This window comes from Mustela nigripes, chromosome 1 (genome assembly GCF_022355385.1).
Source record: "Mustela nigripes isolate SB6536 chromosome 1, MUSNIG.SB6536, whole genome shotgun sequence".
Taxonomy (NCBI): Eukaryota; Metazoa; Chordata; class Mammalia; order Carnivora; family Mustelidae; genus Mustela; species Mustela nigripes.
Window position 1 is genome coordinate 237,558,291 of NC_081557.1, and position 25,245 is coordinate 237,583,535.

Genomic DNA, 25,245 nt, shown 5'->3' on the forward strand with positions numbered 1-25,245 from the left:
GTCTGATTGCTGAGATTAGGACTTCTAGTATTATATTGAATAGCAGTGGTGATAGTGAACATCCCTGCCACTTTCCTGACCTTAGGAGAAAAGCTCTCAGTTTTTTCCTATTGAGAATGATATTCGCTGTGGGGTTTTCATAGATGGCTTTGATGATATTGAGGTGTGTAACTTCTATCCCTACACTTTGAAGAGTTTTGATTAAGAAAGGATGCTGTACTTTGTCAAATGCTTTTTCAGCATCTATTGAGGGTATCATATGGTTCTTATTCTTTCTTTTATTAATGTATTCTATCACATTGGTTGATTCATGGATGTTGAACTCACCTAGCAGCCCAGGAATAAATCCCACTTGGTCGTGGTGAATAATCCTTTTAATGTACTGTTGGATCCTATTGGCTAGTATTTTGGTGAGAATTTTTGAATCTGTGTTCATCAAGGATATTGTTCTATAATTCTTTTTGAAGGGGTCTTTGTCTGGTTTTGGGATCAAGGTAATGCTGGTCTCATAAAATGAGTTTGGAAGTTTTCCTTCCATTTCTACTTTTTGGAAAAGTTTCAGGAGAATAGGTATTAATTCTTCATTAAATGTTTGGTAGAATTCACCTGGAAAGCCGTCTGGCCCTGGGCTTTTGTTTTTTGGGAGATTTTTGATGATTGCTTCAATGTCCTTACTGGTTATGAGTCTGTTCAGGTTTTCTATTTTTTTTTTTTTTCCTGGTTCAGTTTCTATGTCTCTATATGTCTCTTTATAAGTCTCTAGTTTATATGTCTTGGTAGTTTATATGTCTCTAGGAATGCATCCATTTCTTCCAGATTATCAGATTTGCTGGCATATGGTTGCTCTTAATATGTTCTTATAATTGTTTGTATTTCTTTGGTGTTGGTTGTGATCTAACCTCTTTCATTCATGATTTTATTTATTTGGGTCCTTTCTCTTTTCTTTTTGATAAGTCTGGCCAGGGATTTATCAATCTTATTAATTCTTTCAAAGAACCAGCTCCTAGTTTTGTTGATTTGTTCTACTGTTCTTTTGGTTTCTGTTTCATTGATTTCTGCTCTGATCTTTATTATTTCTCTTCTCCTGCTGGGTTTAGGCTTGGTTAGGTTGTGTACTGGAGACCTTTCTTGTTTCTTGAGAAAGGCTTGTATTGCTATATACTTTCCTCTCAGGACTGCCTTTGCTATGTCCTAAAGATTTTGAACAGTTGTGTTTTCATTTTCATTTGTTTCCATGAATTCTTTTAATTCTTCTTTAATTTCCTGGTTGACCCATTCATACTTTAGTAGGATGCTCTTTAGCCTCCATGTATTTGAGTTCTTTCCAACTTTCCCCTTGTGATTGAGTTCTAGTTTAAGAGCATTGTCATCTGAAAATATACAGGGAATGATCCCAGTGTTTTGGTACCGGTTGAAATCTGATTTGTGACACAGGATGTGATCTATTCTGGAGAATGTCCCACGTGTACTAGAAAAGAATGTGTATTCTGTTGCTTTGGGATTGAATGTTCTGAATATATCTGTGATGTCCATCTGGTCCAGTGTGTTATTTAAAGCTTTTATTTCCTTATGGATCTTTTGCTTAGATGATCTGTCCATTTCAGCTGGGGGGTGTTGAAGTCCCCTATTATTACTGTATTATTATTGATGTGTTTCTTTGATTTTGTCATTAATTGTTTTATGTAATGGCTGCTCCCATGTTAGGGGCATAGATATTTAAAATTGTTAGACCTTCTTGTTGGATAGACCCTTTAAATATGAGCTAGTGTCCTTCCTAATCTCTTATTGTAGTCTTTAGCTTAAAATCTAATTGATCTGATATAAGGATTGCCACCCCAGCTTTCTTTGGATGTCCATTAGCATGGTAAATTGTTTTCCATCCCTTCACTTTAAATCTGGAGGTGTCTTTGGGTCTAAAATGAGTTTCTTGCAGACAGCATATTGATGGGCCTTTTTTTTTTTTTTTCTTCTAATCCATTCTGATATCCTGTGTCTTTTGATTGGGGTATTTAGACCATTTATATTCAGGGTAACTATTGAAAGATATGAATTTAGTGCTATTATATTGCCTATAAGGTGACTTACTGTTTCAGTCTCCGTTCTTTTCTGGTCTGTTACTTTTGGGCTCTCTCTTTGCTTAGAGGACCCCTTTCACTATTTCCTATAGTGGTTTAGTGTTTGCAAATTCTTTTAATTTTTGTTTGTCCTGGAAGCTTTTTATCTCTTCTTCTATTTTCAATGACAGCATAGCTGGATATAGTATTCTTGGGTGCAAATTATGATTGTTTAGTGTTCTGAATATATCATGCCAATTCTTTCTGGCCTGCCAGGTGTGAGACCATTTCTTAAGGGGCAACCTATGGGCTTCCACAAATAAGGGTTGGGCTCAGATGGTGACATTGGAGGTTCTTTTCTACTCTGAGACCTACAAAGCAATGAGATACTTTAAAGGAAGGAGTGGGAACCCAGGCAACTTTATCTTTGTCTCTGTCTCCATGGTGATTGAAACACAACCCTTTCTCACTCCGTAGCATATTATATCCCACTTGTTTGTTTATGCTTATTTCTCTGGCCCCGTAGGTTCTGTTCAAGGATCTGCATGAAATATTCTTCATCTTTTTTAGTTCCTAGCCTGGTGCTTGCACATAGGTCTTGAATTCATTCCTTAGTTACCACTGGACAACCTCAGAGAGGAGGCTAGAAATTGGTCTGAGAATACATCAGAACTTTTCAAGCACCTCCAGATTTTTTTCAAATTTGTTCCTTAGTGTTGAAGATCCAATATTAACACCCAGAGGCAGAGAGTGGTTTAAAATAATAAAAAACACATAGTTAATTGCTAACTGAATTTTTTTAGTAACAGGCACCATTCTATGTGTTTTACATTTATTAACATATTTAATCCTGTTAAATCGTCCCTGTTTTCAGGTGAGGAAGTTAAGGTTCCAACAAGTTAAGTAACTTAATTAAAGTCATCCAACCAGAAGGACAAAAACAGGATGGGCACACAGGCTGTCTTGCTGCAGAGCTCATACTACAGCTCTTCCTCTGTGCTGTGTCTACCAAGAGACGAATAGGACCAATACCTACTGATTAGTTTTTGGTGGTGATTATTCCCTCTTTAAGAAAGAAAACAATTTCCTATGTTAATAATTCTCTGTATAAATTCAAAATCTTCCAGATGGAAGCTTGGCATGGTAATTGGGTACAAAATCTCAACCCATGGTGGAGTGGGTGAGAGCATAGGCCCTGGAGACAGATACCATGGATTTGACTCCTCACTTGGCCTCTTATTCCTTGTGACTTTGACAATTTATATAATCTTTTGGAGCACCAGTTTTCTTACCTACAAATTAGGGATAGTCATTTTTATTTTAAATTTTTTTTGAAAATGATAAAATATATAAAATAATATTATTAAAAAATAATAAACACTCAAATGGTAGTAATATTATTGGTAGTATTAGTATTTCTATTAGCATTATTAGCTGTGGCATAACAAAGGGTCTTTTCTTCCTAGGGGAATTTCTGTTCTGAAAATCTATTCATCTCTAGCCCTCTACAATCAGAACTTTCTCTCTCTCAGGAAAACTTAGAAGAAAATAGACTCCATTTTCTTCAATACTCATTATTGTGTTGTGGCAAAATATACATGACATAAAGTTTACAATTTTAACCAGTTTTCATGTACAGTGCTCTGGTAGGAAAGACACTTAAATTGTGCAACTATCACGACCATCTATCTCTAGAACCTTTTCACCTTTCCAGACAGAAACTCCATACCCTTTAGACAATAACTCCCCATTCTTCCTTGCCCCTGGCTCCTGGCAACAGCCATTCTATTTTCTCTCTCCATGAATTCTCCAACAATCTCACCTAGGAGCCTGGTGTAAGTGGAATCATGCAATATTTGTCCTTTTGTGACCAGCTCATTTCATTTAGCAGAGTATTTCCAAGGTTCATCCATGTTATAGCATATGCCAGCATGTCCTTCCTTTTTAAGGTTGAATAGTATTCCATTGTATGTATATATCAATTTCTTTATCCACTCATTCATTAATTGGTTGCTTCTACCTTTTGGCTATTGTCAACAATGCTGCTAAGAATATGAGTATACAAACATCTGTGTGAGTACCTGCTTTCAATTATTTTGGTATATACCTAGAAGAGGAATTGTTGAGTCTTTTTGTTAATTCCATGCTTTCCATGTTTAATTTTTTGAGGAACCACCATACTGTTTTCCAGAGAGGCTGTACCATCTTATATACCCACCAGCAATGCAGTAGGGTCCCAGTTTCTCCACATCTTCACCAATACTTTAATAACAGCATCATAATGGGTGTGCAGTGATTCCTCATGTGGGTTTTTTGGTTGGTTTGTTTTTTATCATTGTGGTTTTGATTTGAATTTTCCTAATGATTGGTAATGTTAATCATCTTTTCATCTTATTGGCCATTTTCCCCCCAATATCCATTTTTATTCTCTATGAAAATCATATGCTCACACTCAACTCTAACCGTCCAATCAGTTCATGCTAGGCAAATCACCACACAATATTTATTGTAGGTGGTTGTTTCGTATTTTCCTGATACTTCAGTATCCTCCTAGTCAGCACATTGCTGGACCACTGTAGGGTGAGTTACTTGCAATAGATGCCTAATCTTAAATGCTAGACATTGATCTTTTTTACCATCAGTTTTAGGGGGTGTTTTTTCATTCGTCTGTTGCTTATTCTGATGGGCAAGAAAGGTTTCAGTAGGAATTATAGCAGTGTGTAAGTAAACACCATTAAATGATTGATGAATGAATGATGTCTTTCTTTCCTCCCTCCCTTACCTCTCCACATCCAGTAGGTCCCTGCTGATCATCCCTCCTATATGTCTTTCAGTTCCCCCCTCCTCTCTTGCCAAAGGTCTCTGAATTCAGTAAGGTGATGCTTGCAGGGTGTTGGCTCTGTGCCCTGCACACTGTAAGCATGCTACTCATGGTAACCTTTCCTATTAGGAGTAGCTGCTTCAAGCCCTTGTTACCATTCACTGAGGCTGTTACAGTTGTCATCTCATCTCCTGCTTCCAGTCTTGTCCCCATCAAATCCATCCCTTAAATTCTTTCAGTCCTTTTAAATTTTTTTCACAGCATACATCTTATCATCTCACTTCCCTGCTTAAAAATGCTTTAGTGGTTCCCTAAAGCGATTCAGTTTCTAAGCCCAGCACATAAGGTCCGACAGCATCTGACTCCTGGTTAAAGTTGAATCCATCTTTGGCTGCTTCCCCATGGAACCCTAGATTCCATCCAGTGCAAATATCTACACTTCCCTGAACATGCCACACAGCTGCATGGGTTTACTCCTCCCTGTGTACAAAACCTGTTCCTGCCTCCTTGTCCTCCAGCCACAGTCTAGCCTCTGAGACCCCACCAAGTGACTTTTCTTACCTATTATTTTCCCTGAGCTCAGGTTTCCCAAGAGGGCTGGCCATACCCTCATTTGTGCTCCTGTGACTTGTACATTATCCCAGGTAATTCAGGCTCCAGTGAATAAGATAGAAACTGCTGACAGCACCTCAGATGGAAGTTTGTCCAGCATTGAAAATAAAATAAAATTTCGAGGTCTAGTCTCCAATGGAAATCCTTTTACAGTATCATTTCTTCCCCAGTTGCTTTGCAATTATTTTTTTTTTAATGTCTGCCTCCTGACTAATATGAGTCATGGGGAAAGGTCCGGGCCACAGTCTCCTTTCTCTTTACAGTGTCTGGCATGGTGCATGATACTGGACATTTATTGAGCACCATCTGTGTGCCGAGCACAGCTCTAGGGGCTGTGGAAATTGTAAGAAACAAAAATCCTGCCATCCATGAGGGAAACCCGTGCACTGCCCACCATTTTCCAGTTTCCCTCCTACCCAAAGCCTGATGTTATTCATGGAGTTTTTCTATGATTAGTAATATAAAGGGGCAAAAATCACTCAGAGAGAAAATACGAACTGTCAGATGAGAATGAAATTATAAGTGGTAAGAGGAGAATTAAATTAAGAGCAGTAAGCATCATGGATTTATAAAAACAAGTCATGTCAGACAAACTTAATTGCTTTTCCTGATAGAATTACCAAATTAGGGGATGGCGGGGTACACTATCCTGAGAGCAGTTTCCTTCAACAACCAGGTAATGAATATTATTTTTGAAGTTAGCAGAACCCTTTGAAATAGTATCGGATGAAATTGGACAAAGTGAATTCAAATTGACTTTGATGTGAGTCTGGTTCACTGGCTTGACAACAGACGGAAAAGGAGAAAAGCTAAGGCGACTACAAACAATATGGCGCTGAACTCCAAGAAGTTGCCTTGCTGGAACGTGGGGGTCTTTTTATTTGGATGTGTTTATCGTGATCATTATCCAGGGTCAAAGTATGATTTTGTGGCATCTAAAAGACATTGAGAGAAAATCACAGTACTTGGGGGAAGTCATTGCATGGAGCACAGAGATGAGATGTTTCTATATTATCATTATAATGGTTTGGCCCTTGGAGCGATAATACCCAGTATTTTGCATGGTGCTCTAAACCCTTGCTACTCTAAGTGTGGTTTACAGACTGCAGGAGCCTGGAGAGCTGTCAGGATCTGGAAGCTGGATAGAAGTGTAGAATCTCGGTTCCCGCCCCAGTGACTCCAAATCTGCATTTTAACAGAGATCCCTAGGTGATGTTTGCACACATATTTGTTAGAGGAGCACTGCTGGGCTGATTTCATATTGTCCTATATGATTTGATTTTTAGACTCTTCTCAGAGGTGCAAGACATTGCATTGATCTAGTAAATGGGAACGAAGCCCCAGACTCAGTAATTCCACTCTTCACTCTTTTTAGTTTGCTTGAAAGCAGATCAGCTGTTGAAGTTGCATCCTGGAGGCAGTGCTTTCTGGGGGTCACACCGTCTTCTTGTGTAAAGAGGAACTAGCCCCTGTGCCTCCTACAGTGTGTTTGTGTTACCACGCGTGTATGCCATCTCCTTACGTCCTTTTACATCCCTGAGAAATGTCTAGTTGTTCTCATCGCACAGATGTGGACTCTGATGTTTGGAGTGGTAATATAATTGGACTAAGCTCATATTTTTAGTAAATGACAGAGCCAGAGCCCGATCCTGGATTTAAACCTAGGTCTGTCTGACTCCCAGAGCCTTGCTATTTTGTATCTGAGTATGACAGGGGTTGTGTCATGGCTGCATGTGACAGGGATTTCAGAAGCTGGCACAGAGAGGGGAATTCACTGAAGAAATATTTATTGAAGGGGCACCTGGGTGGCTCAGTCAGTTAAGTATCTGACTCTTGACTTTGGCTAAGGTCATGATCTCAGGGTCATGAGATTGGGAGCCCTGAGTCAAGCTCTGTGCTGGGTGTGGAACCTACTTAAGATTCCCTCTCTGGGAATGCCTGGGTGGCTCAGTTGGTTAAACATCTGCCTTTGGCTTAGGTCATGATCCCAGTGTCCTGGGATCGAGTCCCGCGTTGGGCTCCCCGCTCAGTAAGAGGCCTGCCTCTCCCTCTCCCTCTGCCTGCTGCTCCCCCTGCTTGTGCTCTCTCTCTCTCTCTCTCTCAAGTAAATAGATAAAATCTTTACAGAAGTTTGTTAAAAAAATAAGATTCTCTCTCCCTCTTCCTCTGCCCCCTTCCCTCCCCGAAAAAAAGAAGAGTCTTTACTCTAAAAAAAAAAAAAAAAAAAAAAAAAAAAATGTGTGTGTGTGTTTTGAAGTGGGAAGAGAACGAGGCACACTGCTTCCAAAATTGTACATTTGTTGGGATGATGCACATATCAAGAATGATGGATGATTGGTAAACACGAGGATATGGAAACAGCTTAAAATATCTAACACATGGGGCGCCTGAGTGGCTCAGTGGGTTAAAGCCTCTGCCTTCAGCTCAAGTCATGATCTCAGGGTCCTGGGATCGAGCCCCACATTGGGCTCTGCTTGGCGGGAAGCCTGCTTCTCCCTCTCTCTATGCCTGTTGCTCTGCCTGCTTGTGATCTCTGTTTGTCAAGTAAATAAATGAAATCTTAAAAAAAAAAAAATCTAACACACAACAACCTATTAATGACAAACTCTTCGATAGCCATTTTGCTTTTTAAGAATTTTTTTAACTTTGTAAGGAAACTTATTGCGCCCCTGGAGAATTCCATTATTCGGTGTATGCCAATGAGAACTTCGGAAAGGGAGAGGGGAAGGGGGAGACTAAAATGCCATCTCTTTCATCACTGACCTTGACTCGGTGTCTAGGTCCCACTGCCTTTTGACATTTGAGATTGAACCAAGAGAAAGATGTTTGCCTTCCATGTGAGTCTGGTCTCCAGGAAACTGCTCGGTGACAAGCATCATTGAAATTTAGAATCCAAGAGTTCTTAGTGGGGAGGGGGTACATTGAGACATGTGGGGCCAAGCAGCTCTCAGAAGCTTTTCTCCTAGTGAACTGCCCTTTATCCCTCAAGTTTCTGCCTCTATGCATTTGACTACTCTAGGTGCTTCATACACGTGGGCTCATACAGTATTTGTCCTTAAAAGACTTTTCTACTTTGATCGTTCTGAACTAGCAAGGGACACAGACTCTGTGGTATTGTTTGTTGGAGTGAGTCTTTTCTTCATCTAGCTGAAAAAGAAATAGGCTTATTCATGGCCTATTCACACTGAAAGAGTCAGAGACTCGTAGGAGAGGAAGAGAAGTGGACAGATCATCTTCTGGTTTCTTACTGTTAAGCTTCAAGGATAAAGTTTGTGGCTGGAGTAAATTTCCAGGGTGTGACCTATTGAATGTGGGAATCCAAGACAATGGAATTAGGATAGCATTTCCCCACCATTACTTATTTTCACTTCTCACCCAGATTCCCAGCATAGTATTGAAGAGAAGGCAGAAACGCATATAAGAAAGAAAAACAGAACAGATGTGGCAGAGATCCTTGGGTAGTAATTTAGTATCTGAATCTGGGGCATGGAAATGGGACCAGCTCTGGTCTCTTGGATCTAACAAGGCAGAGCAAGTTATATGATGCCTGTCTGTGTTCCCCTCCCCCAACACATCGATGGCTTAGAGATGACAGAGAAGACTCGCAGGAAGTCATATCTACACATGCAACATCTCTTGACCAGCAGGTGAACTGACAACAAATTGTAAGTAAAGATGAGACTTTTGAGATCTGTGTTTAGTTTAGCTATCTCTACTACTGGGATTGGCCTTTCCGTGACATGGGGAGGAAGAGCAGGAGAGGGAGTGGTGTTTGGTGGGAGCTCAGCATCATGGCTGGGACTGAAAATGGGATTCTCTCTCGAAGCTTCCCCAAATCTGGGGAGCACACAGAGCCAAGAGCCAATTAAGACAGCAAAGTCCAGGAAGCCCATATAGGAGAGGGGAAAGGGTGCCAAGTGTGAAGGGAGTCAGAGATCATTATCAGAACTAAGAGGTTGAAAGATAAGAAATTACTCACCATGTCAAGCATAAATGGGCTGAGGTCTGGGGCAGTAGCCGGGTTGGGGTGTTTTCTGTGGCTATGGCCGATCAAGAGGATCACGTAGGCAAGTTTAAAGGGCTAGAAAATCTTGCCCAAACTGCTAAGCAGGTCACATTTATTTTACTGTGTAGAGACATAACCAAGGTGCCGTGTTGATGTCCGTTTCCCTGAAAATATGCCTCTTCCACATCTGAGACACTGGGCAAAGCTTTGTGGCCAGCTCTATATGCCTATTCCAGATCAACTGCCTAGATGCCAAACAGTGGAGAAGTGGTGTAATAGTTAAGGGGGCTTCTAGCAAAGTAAGCTCTCTATCTCCAACGGTTTGCCTGGAATTAGAAATGCGCTTCCCACTTCCAGAGCCCTGCAGGTGTCTGAGAAGCTTTGGGTTTTACAGAAAACCATTTTCATGTCTTCAACACACATTTAGCTTTTACTTATGCAGAGGTGATAATAGTTTTATTTATTCCTTCAACTTCTTTCAACTACTGAAAGAAGTAGTAACAGAGTTTGCTACGAATCTTTGCAGCCCCAAGCATAAGTAAAAATGCATATATCATGGATCTATATCGGTATATATCATATATCCTGTATATGCTTATCCATGAAAAGATGGCTTCCAAAATCAGTGGACATATTTATTTTAGTTTTGCAACCTCAAGCCCACTGCTAGGCCAGGTAATACTTTTCTTCTTGGATCATATGGTATGTGCTTCAGTCTGAATAACATTAAAAATATTTCTCTTAGCAGGATGTGGAAGAGTTGTTTTCTTTTTTAATTTCAAATAACACCACTCCTTGAACTGGGAACAAACAATTCACTTGCAGCTCAGCTCTGCATTTATTTGTAATTTTCACATAAATCAACTTATATGAAAATGTATTCATAATTTGAGCTTTCTCTATAGCGATAAAATGTTTCTGCTTCTGTGGTAGAAAATAGCTTATTATGCAAACAACATTGCCACTCTTACATTATGCATGGGATTTACCTGGAGAACATTACAAAAGCTTCAAAAAAAGAAGAGGGGGGGGGACCAGGGAGGGTGTAGGGTACTTCATTTACTGCACCATTTACTTATAATAATTAACTACAAATGAGCTAATATCTGTATTTAGCAACTTATTTAATATTGCTTTGGTTAATTCAGTGAAACAATGGAGGAGAGAGAAAAAAATACAATGGAGGTCTTCTGATAAATGGTGCCTTTCAGGATGTCAGCACAGTGAAAAATGAGATCTGGTGGTTTCAAACTTAGGCCGGTGGTGGTGAGTAATTAATGGCCAACTCATTTGAACTTGTGTGCTTGATCTAATTTGGGATACTGAGAGTTCACACTGATTTGCCTTTAAAAAGAATGTCACTGTCAAATAAGGTGATTGTATAAGATTGATATGGAGAGCTCTGACTTGGATGTATAGCACAATTTATATTTAGAGAGGTAGCAGCAGTGTTATTCCAAATCCTGTGTGGGGGTACCACCAAATCTGGACGGGAGGCTAGTGTCCTTTCTATAGAGGATTCAAACAGGGATCACTTTAGGTATAAATGGTGTATGGTATTTATTTTTTCAATCATATAGCAAATATGTTTTAAATGTCTTTTTGCTGTGTTCAGGTGTGTGGGTAAAGCAGTAATACAATATGGCCTCTGCTTTTGTATTCCCTCCATTGTGGTTGGGGAGGAGGGAGTAGACAAAGAATAACACAAATAAATAATTGCAATAAGTGATAAATGCTATGAGGGAAACGTACAAGGAACATGATTTAAGGAGTTACGGGGTGGTAGAGATAATCTTTGACAAATAATTTAAACTTTCTGAATTTAATCTTTGCAAATTATGAAGGACTATATATATGTGAGTTACCATTATTTTACACAGTTATGTACAGTCCTACATGGTTGCCTCTTGTGAATCCGCCATCTTGGATCACTGTTAGTGGTCCATTAGTACACCTGGATGATAGCATTTCAAAGGAGTGAATACCAAGGAGATCACTCTGTGGTTGTGGCTCCTCAGCAGTCTCTAGATCTCCTTTGCAAGTCTTATGACTGCTCTATTGGCTCTTCTCCAAAGATCAGCTTTCTTTTGTTGGTCCTGCTATGGGAAACCTGCTAACTTTGTTCAGGGCTGAATTTGAGGCTCCTACCTGGAGAGAAAATGGTACATGGTAGATCAAGATCCAGGTCTGAAATCAGAAGCCTGGTGTTCCATTCCGAGCTTTACTCCTTAATGGCTGCTTGACTCTGGTCAATTTAGATCCTTTACTGAACATCTACTGCTTGTTGTGTTTAAAAAATGAGCCTGGTGATGGATATTAAGAAGGCCCCGATTGCATGGAGCACTGGGTGTTATACGCAAACAATGAATCATGGAACACTACATCAAAAACTAATGAAGTACTGTATGGTGAGTAACATAACACAATAAAAAAATTTAAAAAACTGTATAACAATAACACCCTCCCTGATAATACCTAACAACACCTTCCCATGTTATCATAAAGCAAAATGAAATTTCCTCTTATTTAACAGTTTCAGGCCATAGGAAAAAAGTAGATAGTTCCTTCGTTCATTTTACAAAGCCAATGTAATCTGATAATTATGTATTGATTTCACTTATAAATATGGATGCAAAAAGTCTAACTAACTAAAACCTTAGTTTACTGAATCTAGCCCTGTCTAAAACAAATAATGCACCATGACTAAGTAGGATTTATTTCTGTAATGTAAAGGGGTTTTAGTATCAGAAAATCTACACGGTAGTTCTTCAAATCAACAAACTCAAAGAGGAAAATATCATGGGATTAAATCATTAGATACCATAAAGTAATTTTATAAGATTACATAGCCATTCTTGATAAAACTACAAGCAAGATAGGAAGGTAGGGAAATTTACTCAAGTATGAAAAGCTTATCTTTCTTTTAGCAAATACAATAAATGATCCAACGATAGAGTTATTTTGTTTTAAAATCAACAAGGGGGCACTTGGGTGACTCAGTTGTTATGTGTCTGCCTTTGGCTCAGGTCATGATACGGGGGTCCTGGGATCCAGCCCAACATCAAGCTCCCTGCTCAGCCGGAGAGCCTGCTTCTCCCTCTCCCACTCGCCCTGTTGTGTTCCCTCTCTCGCTGTGTCTCTCTCTGTCAAATAAATAAAATCTAAAAAAAAAACCATCAGATACAAGGGGTGCCTGGGTGGCTCAGTTGGTTAAGCATCTGTCTTCGGCTCAGGTCATGATGCAAGGGTCCTGAGATCAAGCCTCATGTCTTCCATCAGGCTCCCTGTTCAATGGGGAGCCTTCTCCATGTCCCTCTGCCCTTCCCCCTGCTTGTGCCCTCTTGCTTTCTTTCTGGGTCAAATAAACAAATTAAATCTTTATAAAAATAAAAATAAAATCAGGAACAAAAGAAGACTCCCCTCTGTGACTGCAATTATTTACATTGATTTGAAGGTGGTAGCAAATGAAATGAGAGAAGTAAATAACAGGTATAAATATTAGAAGAGAGAAAATTGCCATATTTGGAGATAGTACGGCTGGATACTTAGCAAACTCATGAGACTTAAAAAAATAGATTTGATAAGCACTTTCGGTAAGGTGTCTGGCTATTTGGTAAATATACAAAATCTGAGATTTTTTTTTTAAAAAGGTTATTTATGTATTCATTTGAGAGAGCAAGCAAGCAGGAAGAGGAGCAGAAGAAGAGGGACCAGCAGACTCTGTGCTGAGCCTGGAGCCCAACACAGGGCCCGATTTCAGGACCCTGAGATCATGACCAGAGCCAAAATCAAGAGTCAGATGCTCAACTGACTGAGCCACCCAGGTACCTCTGTAATTTTTCTTTTTACTAGTGTTAGTCAATTAAAATAGATTTTGAGAAAACTTTCCATTTATAATAGCAAGAAAAATTTAAAATACATAGGAATCCTTTCATATGATTTATTGCCCTCCTTAAAAAAACTAAAAAAATCTTTGAATAAATGGAAAGACACACTATATGGAAGACTTAAAACTGTAACATTTTTGATTCTTTCAAAATCAATAAACACATATTTTCAATTTCATTCAAAATCTTAATGGGATTTTTTTTTATAATTTTTTTATTTTTTATAAACATATATTTTTATCCCCAGGGGTGGGATTTTTTAAAAGAAAATAATTAAGTTCAAATGGCAGAACAAGTATCTTAAAATAGTCAAGAAAATTATGCAGAGGAATAATAAGACATACTCACTAGATACTAAAGCTAACTTCAGAGCCATGGTAATAAAAATTGTTTGGTATCAACATCAAATCAAATAAACAGATCAGAGAAGCAGAGTAAAAACTCCAGAAAAAGAGCCAAGTATTTATGAGGCCTTACATGCATCAGAAGTGGTGTTGGATGGTGCCTGTGTAGCTCAGCTTGTTAAGTGTCTGACTCTTGATCTCAGTTCCGGTCTTGATCTGTGGGTCATGGGTTCAAGCCCTGGGTTTGGGTTCCACACTGGGTGTGGCACCTACTTTAAAAAAAGAAAGTGGTATTGCAACTTACTAAAGGCATGGTTTATTTAATAAAGGGTGCTGGCCAAAATGGCTACCCATTAATAAATAAAACAAAATTTATAATCCCTACCTCATCATATAAGAAAAAAAGTCTGGATGGATCAAAGAAAGTAATATGTCAGTCTTTATAAAAATGAGTAATTTAAGCTCTGACCTTGCAAAGTGAGTGGGATTCTAGCCAATAGACATAAAGCACTGGAATGTAAGGACATGTGTAATATTTATTATCACCTTGCTTTTATCGTCAAACAAACAAGAAAACTGGAATCAACCTTACTTTTCATCAACAAAACTATTGAATAAGGAGATCCATACATTGAAATTTTATGCAGTTGTTTGAAAGAGTGAATTCCACTTCTAATTATTGGTAATTTAGGAAAAGAAAAGGAAGCTGCAAAATTATGTGACAAATGTGATCCAATTTCTGTATCTATGTTTTATATACACCAGAAAAGTTTTGAAAGTGCTCATCTGACTGTTCAATATTTGTTTTCTCTGGGAAGAAGACAAGGATGGACAGAGATGAAGAGGGAGATGCATATTTTTTTCTTTGTATATTGTTAGATTTTGTCACTTGTTCAAATGAGCACATGTTCCCTTCAAAATTAAAATTAAAAATATTAAAACAAAAAATAATTAAAACTGTTAAAATGACCAAATTAGTTAGTAGACACAAGGTGTACTGTCTGATTGGCATTACTTCTTGCCCAAGAATGGAAAACTAGGTTATCGAGAATGGGCCAATTCTCATCTAATCAGATAATATTTTTCCAAAAATACTATAGGAAATAAGCCTTCCCAAAGATCCCTAAAATCCCAGATCCCCAAATGCCAAGCATTTTCTTTCCTTTATATTCAAATTACATATGTTCCAAAAACAAAGATACGTTGGATAGTAAGAACAATTTATAAAAGTTAGAATAAAAAGCCCTTTTGCTGGGAAATTATATGGGGTCAGCTCCAAAAGGAGGCCTACGGCTTGGAGGTTCTCAAAGGACAGCCGTCTCACAGGCGGTAATGCTAGGCTCTGACTCTCATACCTGACTTGGAATATGGAGTTCTTGCTACTGCTGCACACTGCCTCTGAATATGGGCAAAGGGCACTAAACCTATTCCAAATGGAAATTTCTTTTCTCCCCCAATTTAGAAGACCCTTGAGGACTTTACAGGCTATTGTACTGAACCATCAGTATCATACAGATAAGTATAAGCCATAAGTATCAAAATGTTCTGATGTTTTGAATTTTGGTTTTCAGGATACTGAGTAAATAGAAATTTTCATAGGCTGGCCATGACCATTTGCTGCCAGACCTGGCGTGACACCTAAAGTCAAATCGACACCAGCTTCTCTCTGTCTCATTTTTCATTTTACTGCTGTCCTAGTAAAAACTAGAGTTGGTTTGCTGCCCAATGAGAACTGAACATCTCTTGGTGCAACGCCGCTGTTCTTCAGGTGCCTGATGTGGGGTGAGTTATTTAGGAGACCCAAGCTGGTAGCATGTACAAAGCACACTCTCAGGAATGAGAGAGCATAGTAGCCCAGGCCTTTGTGTGTGTTTATGTGTGTGTGTGTGTGTTTGCAAGTCTTAGAATTCCCTCAGTAGTGATCACAAGGACTTTTTGATGTTTGCAGCCTATGAACACATGCCAACAACTGACTGACTGGCTGAGCTGGCTGAGTGTCCCAGAGGATGGATTGTTGGCAGTTGTCCTTGGTGTATCTTCAAGCATAGTTACTTGTGAGAGAAGAAATAAAATTGGAACAAGAGAACAGCTTGGCTTCATTTCTCTGGTAGGAGAAAGGGTTGTGACTTGAAGTCATTTGACTGTATCCTAATGTTAAGAGTAGCTCAGATGTAAATTTCAAATTAAATAAGAAAGTCTATGAGAATGTATTATGAGCTCAGTGCTCAATGAACAAAATAAAAATGATTTCAGCCAAGGGAGCTAATTTTACTGTGGGGGTGAGTTTATATTTTTTCCCTTTAAGTATGCTTAGAATTCAGTCCTGAGGGTCAAATATTGACATTTATAAGATGACTTCTTATACTATACATTGATGATAATGAAGAATTGCAAATACATGAAACATTATGAATGACTCTCATAACATGATGTTAAACACAAGAAGTCAGACACCAAAGAGTGCACTCTATGATTCCATTTCCATAAAGTTCAGAAACAGACAAAACTCATCAATAGTGTTGGAAGTCAGGAAGGTGGTTTGGCCCTGGGGGTGGGAGTGACAGGAAGGAGTATGAGGAGACATGTGTGTCGTGCTCAATTTCTTGATCTAAGTGTGGAATACAAGAGCCTGTTCAGGTTTTGGAAATTTCATTGACCTGTAGAATTATGATATGCATACTTTTCTTAGATATATGTCAATAAAAAATAAAAATAATCGATTTCTCGTGCCTTTCTTACCTGCCCTTTCTTTGTCTTACTTAGTGTCCTTGGTAGATGGCAACCATTCTTCCTCCCCGATCTCCCTTTCATCCTGTGGGTAAATCTTGAATAAGGATTACAATCAATTAGCATTAAACTGTTTTTGAGTCCTTGACTGTTTAGAATGAGTTCATTTATTATAGTCTCTTTCACCCGAAACTTTACTGAGGTTGGGGGGACGATCTAATAAAACGGGTGCAGACTGCTTGAACTCAGAGGCGTGAAGGAAGGATGGCCCATTAGCCTCACCTGGTGAAGGGTACTCTAACTGAAGGTAGAAAAGGAACGTTCACCCCATTCACAAATTTGCTTAAGGCCTGGTCATCTAACTAAGCTTTTCATCTCTGTTCTGGATAGTTTGTTCAGTTATTCTGTCTAGAGGCAGAATTGGGAAACCTCTGGAGATATTTTCTGGTCTTTTCATGTCAGATAATTAGGTCTATGAGGGAGCATGGTAGGAGCTGAGGACAGCCCTCTCAGGAAAGTAAGACCTCCGGCAGCCGGGGACCGTGAATGAGATTATTTGTGAGTGATCCCAAGTGGGGGGTCACATAGGAATGAAGGAAGGAGGTGATGGCATCCTGTTGACCCCTAGGTGAGGACGTTCTGCCTTCAGCTCAGTAGTATCTATACTCCAGACCCTTCCTTCTAAGTCCTCCCAAGCGGCCCGTGGCTGCACACCCCTTCCGTTTGTTTGCACCTCTGCTGTTCCGCCGCTACTTCTGTTGTGACATTGTGGCACCGGCGCATCTCTCACCACTGGGTGATATTCCCAGGCACCATTCCTCTCTGTGAGGGATGGCAGTCCACTCATTGACACTTGCCTCCCATTAGTCTCCCCTCCTTTCTGCAAGGACACTCCACCTGAGCTTACCTTGGGATGTTTTCCCGCCATGGCTTGAACTGCCCCTTGCTCATGGATTAGTGGCCCTTGGCTGGCAGTGAACAGACAGAAAAAAGGGGGGGGGGGGGTGGGAGGAGGAGGAAGAGGAAGGAGAAACTCTGATAAAAGTTGCTAGTCTAGGGGCGCCCGGGTGGCTCAGTGGGTTAAGCCTCTGCCTTCAGCTTGGGTCATGATCTCAGGGTCCTGGGATCGAGCCCCGCATCAGGCTCTCTGCTTGGTAGGGAGCCTGCTTCTCCCCCTCTCTCTGCCTGCCTCTCTGCCTACTTGTGATCTCTGTCTCTGCCAAATGGATAAATAAAATCTTTTTTTAAAAAGTTGCTAGTCTTCAGGGTGCTTCAGTTCAAGTGTTACTTCCTTATAGAAACATCCCCTAATCTCCCTTTCTAAAGAGACCTCATCATTTTCTATCTTATTACTCTTTATTTTCTTCCTTACTCCAGAATTATCTTGTTCCTTTGTTTACTGGCTTGCTAGTTAGTTCAACTATTTCCTTATGACTGTGATCTCTGTAAGGAATCCCTTCCCTATCTCGTTTGCTGTGATATCCTCACACTGTGATAGGACTCAACTCCTATTTTTTGAATGAATGAATCTTTAAAAACACTCTGAAACTGGAAGAAAGTTTGAGTGACCCCCATTCGGGGTACAATAGGTGAAAATAAAATGGCCTCGATCGGTGATATAAAGTACTTGTGATTTTGTCTGGCCAAAGCCCACTGTCCAAAGACTCTGGAACATCAGTTGGGTTAGTCACACTGCGAGGCTGATGTAAGTTGTGTTGGTCTAATTGTAGATCATTGGCCTATGATGGTGATATGGCTTCTATAGGTGAGCGTCTGGCTCTGGAGAGGAGTGTGGCTTTTAGTTACAGAGTTGGGAAGGCAAGCAAGGTTAATTCTGAGTTAAACTTTAGGATTCGACTCCCTAGGGAGACTTAGAAATGGCTAAGATCTTACATTAATATGTAACCAAAATTTAAACTCATATTTCAGCAACAAGGAATAGTAAATAATGCATTGCTTCATGAAGATTTGCTTAGTTTATTTACTTACATTATTTATAGGTTATGTTGGGAATAGACTTGGCCTGTTCTGCTTTGTTCACAGTAACATTCCATAAATATAACAGCAAGCAATAAAATCACATTGATTCAGAAGTGAGCTCATAGCTTTGTATAACATCAAACATAAAAGCTGTGTTACAATGATAAATACTAAATCTTTAAAATATCTTTAAAATATCATTGGCTTTTTACTGCCATTACTTATGCAGTGTGTATCAGATTTTCATATTCAGCATTGTACTTTTTATGAGTGAGTTATGTCCTAAAGCTTTTGGTGTAGTCTGTGCAAAAAGGCATTTTGAAATTTTGGATGGGTGGCAGAAGAACTTGATTCTGGTTCAGAAGACCATGCTGAGTTGTCTAGAAGGATCTCAGTAAGAGAACAGTTGGCAACATTAGCTTTTCCTATCTCTTTGAGTGTGAAGTTCAAGCAGTTCAGAAAAAGAAAAAAAAGAAAGAAAGAAAGAAAGAAAGAAAGGGTTTAAACAGAAAAGTCTTTTATTCTTCCTATGGCAAGGAATGTCCTTGTTTTCCTATTTGGCATCTCCTAGAATTTTCTCAAGATTCTGGAGTCTCTGCACGGCCTTATGCTGGTCTGAGGTCTGATGGAATCCAAGGTGGTGGTTTGCAGAGACTGGGAGATAGGAATGTGATAGCGTTAAGACCATGGAAAATGGAGTCGTATAGCTCTAGGCTTGGGTTCTTGGCTCTGCTATGTTGTTAACAGGTTATGAGTCTTTGTGCAAGGGACTTAAGCACTTGAGCCTCAATTTTCTTGCTTTTAAGATAGAGATCATACCATATACCTAATAACATAATGAATAGCCAATAAGATAATGTTTATGGAGCACAGTGCCTGACACATACTAAGGGTCCGAAATGTTGTATCGCCTTGGGAAAGGGCTGATGGAGAGAAGGGGAAGATATCCCAGTTGTATAACCAAAATAGAAGTTGCAAATTACCTGATACTTATGATGGAAATGAATTATATGAAATAGTCGTAATTATACATTGAAACCTCACCTTAACACTATTTGGTAAAAGGCATGTCTGTCTTGGATTCTTTTCAAGGAAATTTATAAAAGCCAGTATTACAAAAAGACCTGCCATAAAGTACATTTATACACATCTATTTCGCTGGCAAAGGCCTGAGGGCCGTGTGAATATATTTTAAAAAACACAATCTGCGATATTGCTGAGTCTGAGTGGTGGGTAATTTTTTTTTTTTTTTTACGCCCTTATGAAGGCACAGTCGCGTTTTTTAATTTAGTGACAGACTGAAGTAGGGATGGGGAAGAAGCCCAGGGAAGGACGGAAATGAAGGAAGGCTGACAAATGGCCCCCAGATGGAACAAGTCGGAGCAGGTCTCAATTTATGGGCCACCACTCTCTACCCTGGTTCTGTTTTTGACATGCAGATTGGAAAGCAGTGGCTCAGATCGTTAGATCCCCATGTGGGGTGACCTAAATTACAGCCTCAGTACACTGAGACGCGGGGGATTTGTTACAAAATGATTTTCTGTCTCTTATGGTATCCTCAAGACTTATTTAATCCCCTCTCAAAGTTTGAAGAATATGTGAGAATTATGATATCTGTTGGGAGTATCTTTTTTTTTTATTTCACCTTTTAATTTGAAAAGTTTCCTAACTACGGAAAAGTTACAAGTAGTCTTGTAACTAATACAATGATCTGACATATATGTTCACCTCCATCTACCTGTGACTACTATGTTGCTACTTCTACACTAGCTGCACATATCTATGACATAATGTATGATATATAATATCTCTTATTTATTTATCTTTTGCTGAACCTTTGGGAGTAAATTTTAGAGATCACGATGGTATCAGTGAACATTTTCCCAGAACATTAAGTGCATCACCATCGTGAACTTACCAAATCTAGAAAGTTTCACATTGATACAAAGCCATTATCTAACATACAGTGTATATTTAAATCTTGCCCATTGTCCCAAAAGCATCCTTTCTGACACCTGTTTTTTCCACTCCAGGATCATTTGTTGCATTGAGGTGCCATGTTTCTTTAGCCTGCAATCATTCCTTGGTTTTTCTTTCTATTTCCTGACATTGACATTTTTGAAAAATATCAGCCCCTTGTTTCGTAAAATATCACCCAGTTTGGGTTTGTTTCCTTATGACCTATTTCAAGTTCTGTATTTTTGTTAGAACTATCACTGACATGATGTTGTGTCCTTCTCAGGACCTCAACGCAGGTGATACACAATGCCAATTTGAAAATTTTCATCAGCACTAGAATATATCTTTAATAGTCTTTTTATTTGTTAAAATGAAGACTCTGGAGTATTTCTTAGTTGAAAAAATCTCCTCAAAAGTCTTACTACGTGGAACATTGGAGCCATAAGACTTGCCACCATTTCTTGGAAGAATAGTTATAGAGTCATCTTTCTAGTCTTTTTCACTGGATAGAATGGTACTGATGTGTTTGAATGTTGAAATATCTCAGGGACTTCTCTAAGACACCTTGTTATCAGGAGAATTCAATTATGTTGGAAGTCTGAGGGTACTAATTAATCCTCCTTCCCTTTCTCAATTGGTTGAGAACCAAGCAAAATGATGATCGGCTTTATTAGTAGGAGAGCTGGAGGATGTGGCAAAATCTTTTTCCTCCACCTCCCAAGCAGAACTTTTGATACTTTCCCATTCCTGACCTAACCATTTTCAGTCCACATTTAGAAAGGCTGAGACCTGGCCAGTTGTGCCAGAAACTGTTTCCTCAAACAGCTATCCATGTTGTTGAGTACATGCAGATCTGAGAGGCCATGTGCAAATGGAAAGGGATGGGCCATACCTGGTTCCACTGACTGGAATGACTCTGGCTCCTGGATAATGTGCCTATGACTACTCTGCTTTATCCAGTCTTACCCTTTTCTGTGGAGAGGAACCAGTGATAGAGGATAGAGAGGAAGTAGAGGTGTTCTCCCTCATGCCCCCCTACAGGAGAAGAGATGAAGTTTTGTCCATAGCATTGGGTGACATCATGGGGATGGATAGAAGGGGGCTCTTCGTATAACATCGACTGCATTTATTTCTTGGGTTGCACCAAGTGGAATGGAAAATGTGAAGTCTAATTGCAAAGTGAAATCTCATCTTTCTAATTAATGCCGCAGGCTGCCAAGGATGTCAACTTTCCTTTTCAACTTTGGAAAACCCACTGAAGAGCGAAACATTTGTCAGCTTTGCCAACCTAGACTGTTACTAAGATCGTCTCTCTTATAATTTTTTTTTCTCTCTTTTTTTGGAAGAAATAATACATTCACATGGTTAAAAGTTTTAAAGTTACAAAATTTACAGAAATTTCCCTTTCACCTTTTCCCTCTACTGTTCAGTTCTTCTTGTTTGAGACCCCGGGGTTATTGCTTCTTGCCCTATACTGTTTTTAAAATCTATCCTTGAATTCTGTGGCTTGAATTCATTTTTCAGACAAGTCATTATCGCCTGAAGCTTCCTCACCCTTCCATCCCTCCTGTCCACCTTGGTTCCCAATCTTTTGATATTAGAGCCAGATCCTGGAAAGGGGTCAGTACTAGACAGGGAGAAGATTCTAGGCATATGTGTATGCATATTTATGTGCCTGCATTTCAAAGTCAAATATAAATGATTTAAGAATTTCTCATTTAGTCAATAAATCAACACATATTTATTGTTGACTTATCATGTGCCATGGATGACATAAAGAGTATAGAGAATGGTCCCCTGAATTCAGAAGGCTCCAGAGTTTACTTGTGGAAACAAAATTAATAAAGCTGTCTGCAAACAACTTCTAAACTGTGTGATCTTGATTGTGGGTACTGAATCTTCTGGAGAGGAGAAGATTAGTGTGAACTGTGGGCTCCAGGGAGAGCTTCATGGAGGAGATCAGATTTGAACAGCACTTTGAAGGACAAGTGTTACCCACTGGGTGTTGGGAAGGAAAGGGATTCTAGGCATGACTAAGTCACATGGGCCTTTTTGCTGTTCGTCCCACACGCTAGGCTCATTGCTGACTTAGACCTTACTATTTCCTCTGCCTGGAATGCTATCTCCTAAACTGCTTAGCTAATTCTTTTACCTCCAAGTCACTTCTCTAGTATCACTTACCCAATGAGATCTCCCAACTTCCCTATTTAGAGTCAGAACCCACCTCCATGCTCTGAATACCCTTTATTCTCATCTAGTTTTTCCATAGCTATTACCAGTTTGTAGCACATTCTGTCATTGAATTTTAAAAATTATATTCATTATTTTCTGTCTACCCCCACTAGAAAGTAAGTACTGTAAAGGCAGAGATTTTCGTTTTCTTCCCTGTTTTCTGCTAACCTCAGCACTTAGACACTGACCCATCATAGGCAATCAGTGAATGTCTGCCAAATACAAGAACGAATAGAGCCATTCCTTCCTTTCCCCCGAACAGAAATTGTGGAGAGAGAGAGAGTCTGTGGAAAAAAAATTAATCAGGTCATCCCTGTGAGCTCAAGACCTCTTTGCATTTCTAAGGGACAGTTATTGAAAGTATATGGCTCATAGCTGGGCCTGTGATTTTCTGCAGGCCTGAAGATACCCAATTTAGAAATAGAAAATGAAGGGAAGAAACTAAATATTGTTCTGCATATTAATGTGACACAGTGATGCTATTGAGAGAACAGCACCTTGAAATTTATGAGCAGTTAGAAAATGATTTCTCTTCATCTCTCCAGGTTTAGATGGTGTTGATGAACTGCTTTCCCTCCCTCAGTCAGCCTGTCCAGCCCCTCTGCGTTAAATCCCCCTCTATATGCTGATGACACCCACACTTACATCCCTTAGCTTGACATCTCCATTTGCATGTCTTGTTTTAATCGTCCCCCCCTCCCTTGGCTCCCAGTCTGCACCTTCTCCATTAATGGCACTATCACATACAAAGTGCCTCCAACGTCAGACCTCCTGGTCGTCCTTGATTTCCTTTTTCCTCACTGCAGACATCTCATTCACTGGAACATCCTGTGAGTTCTTCCTCCAAAATGTATGACCTCTCAACACTCTTCACTGTCCATCTCCATCACCATCACCGTAGTCCAGGTTCACTATCACTTCCCCTCTGAACTGTTGCTGGAGACTTCAAGTGGATCTTCCTACTTTCTCCCTTGTCCCCAAGAACCTATTCTCACAGGTCAGGCTGAAGGCATTCTGTCAAAGATGTAATTCCGATTATGCTGCCCTCCTGTCATTTGATTGTACTTACAATGGAATCTAAACTCCTTACCATGGCCCGGGGCTCCACCTGATCTGGCCCCTGCCAGCTTCTCCATCCATCACAATCACACTCCTTCTCCTTAACTACACTGACCTCATTTTCCTTCCTTGAATATGTGGAGCTCATTCCTGCTTGGGATCTTTTGCACTTGCTTTTCCCTTTGTCTGGAAGTCTCTGTCCCAGAGCATTGCTGAACTCTGCTCATTAGTCAAGTCACCTACTCAAAGAGACCTTCCTGGCTACCCCTGTATAATGCCTTTCCACTGTCACCCCATCTCCTTTTACAGTCATCTAGGTTGTGTAAGCAGTACTGGAATCATTTTGATTGTGTGTTTCTCTGCATCAATGAGTTCCCACGGAAAATACCCTGTTCACATGGGACGGTTGAAGAGAGGTGAAAAAAAGGATCATTTACAAAGATTTAGGCAGGTAAAGGGAAACAAACAAGTAATGGTAGTACTCCTGTCTTACGGCAACAATAATAGAAAACCGTTAACACTGCAAGGCCTGAATGGGCCAGGGTCTGGGACTAGCTACTTGAGCCTGAAAAGAGTAGCTATAGTTTACAGGAGAGGCCATTTGGCAGGACTTTGGCCCAGGGTGTCAGAGGAAAGAAACACTCAGACCTTACTTTCCTGCTTCTATCCAGACTTCTGCTGGTGCGGAAGCTGAAGGGTAAGACTACCAATGAATTCAATCCATAAAGGTCAGTCTCCAAGGCATTAGGTTAGCTTGTAGAGTGGGGAGAGAGGATCTGGCAGGGCAATCAGAAGATACCCACCACACCCTTCTACTAGAACTCAAGCTTCCTGGGAGAAGCAACTGTCCTCTAAGTCCAGGAGAGCTCCTGGCACACATAGGTGCCCAGTAAATATTTGTAGAATGAATAAATGGGAATTCTTTGTCTTTGGAGGGTGTTTCTGTTGAGCCCAACTATTATTAGCCAAACTATGGAAAGAAACTAGATGTCCATCAACAGATGAATGGATCAAGAAGATGTGGTATATATACACAATGGAATACTACGCAGCCATCAAAAGAAATGAAATCTTGCCATTTGCGACAACATGGATGGAACTAGAGCGTATCATGCTTAGCGAAATAAGTCAAGCAGAGATCATATGATCTCCCTGATATGAGGAAGTGGTGATGCAACATGGGGGCTTAAGTGGGAGAAGAAGAATCAATGAGACAAGATGGAATTGGGAGGGAGACAAACCATAAGTGACTCTTAATCTCACAAAACAAACTGAGGGTTGCTGTGGGAAGGGGGTTGGGAGAAGGGGGTGGGATTATGGACATTGGGGAGGGTATGTTATTTGGTGAGTGCTGTGAAGTGTGTAAACCTGGTGATTCATAGACCTGTACCCCTGGGGATAAAAATATATGTTTATAAAAAATATTTTAAAAAACCCCACAAACCCTCAAAAAAAAAAACTGGGGTGAAGAAGTAGACGTACCTTCAGTTCATACTGATGGAGCAGGAAGTCGGGAATGGATTCACTTTGGCAGGTCTGTGTCCTCCCCAGGTTGAGCAGTGCT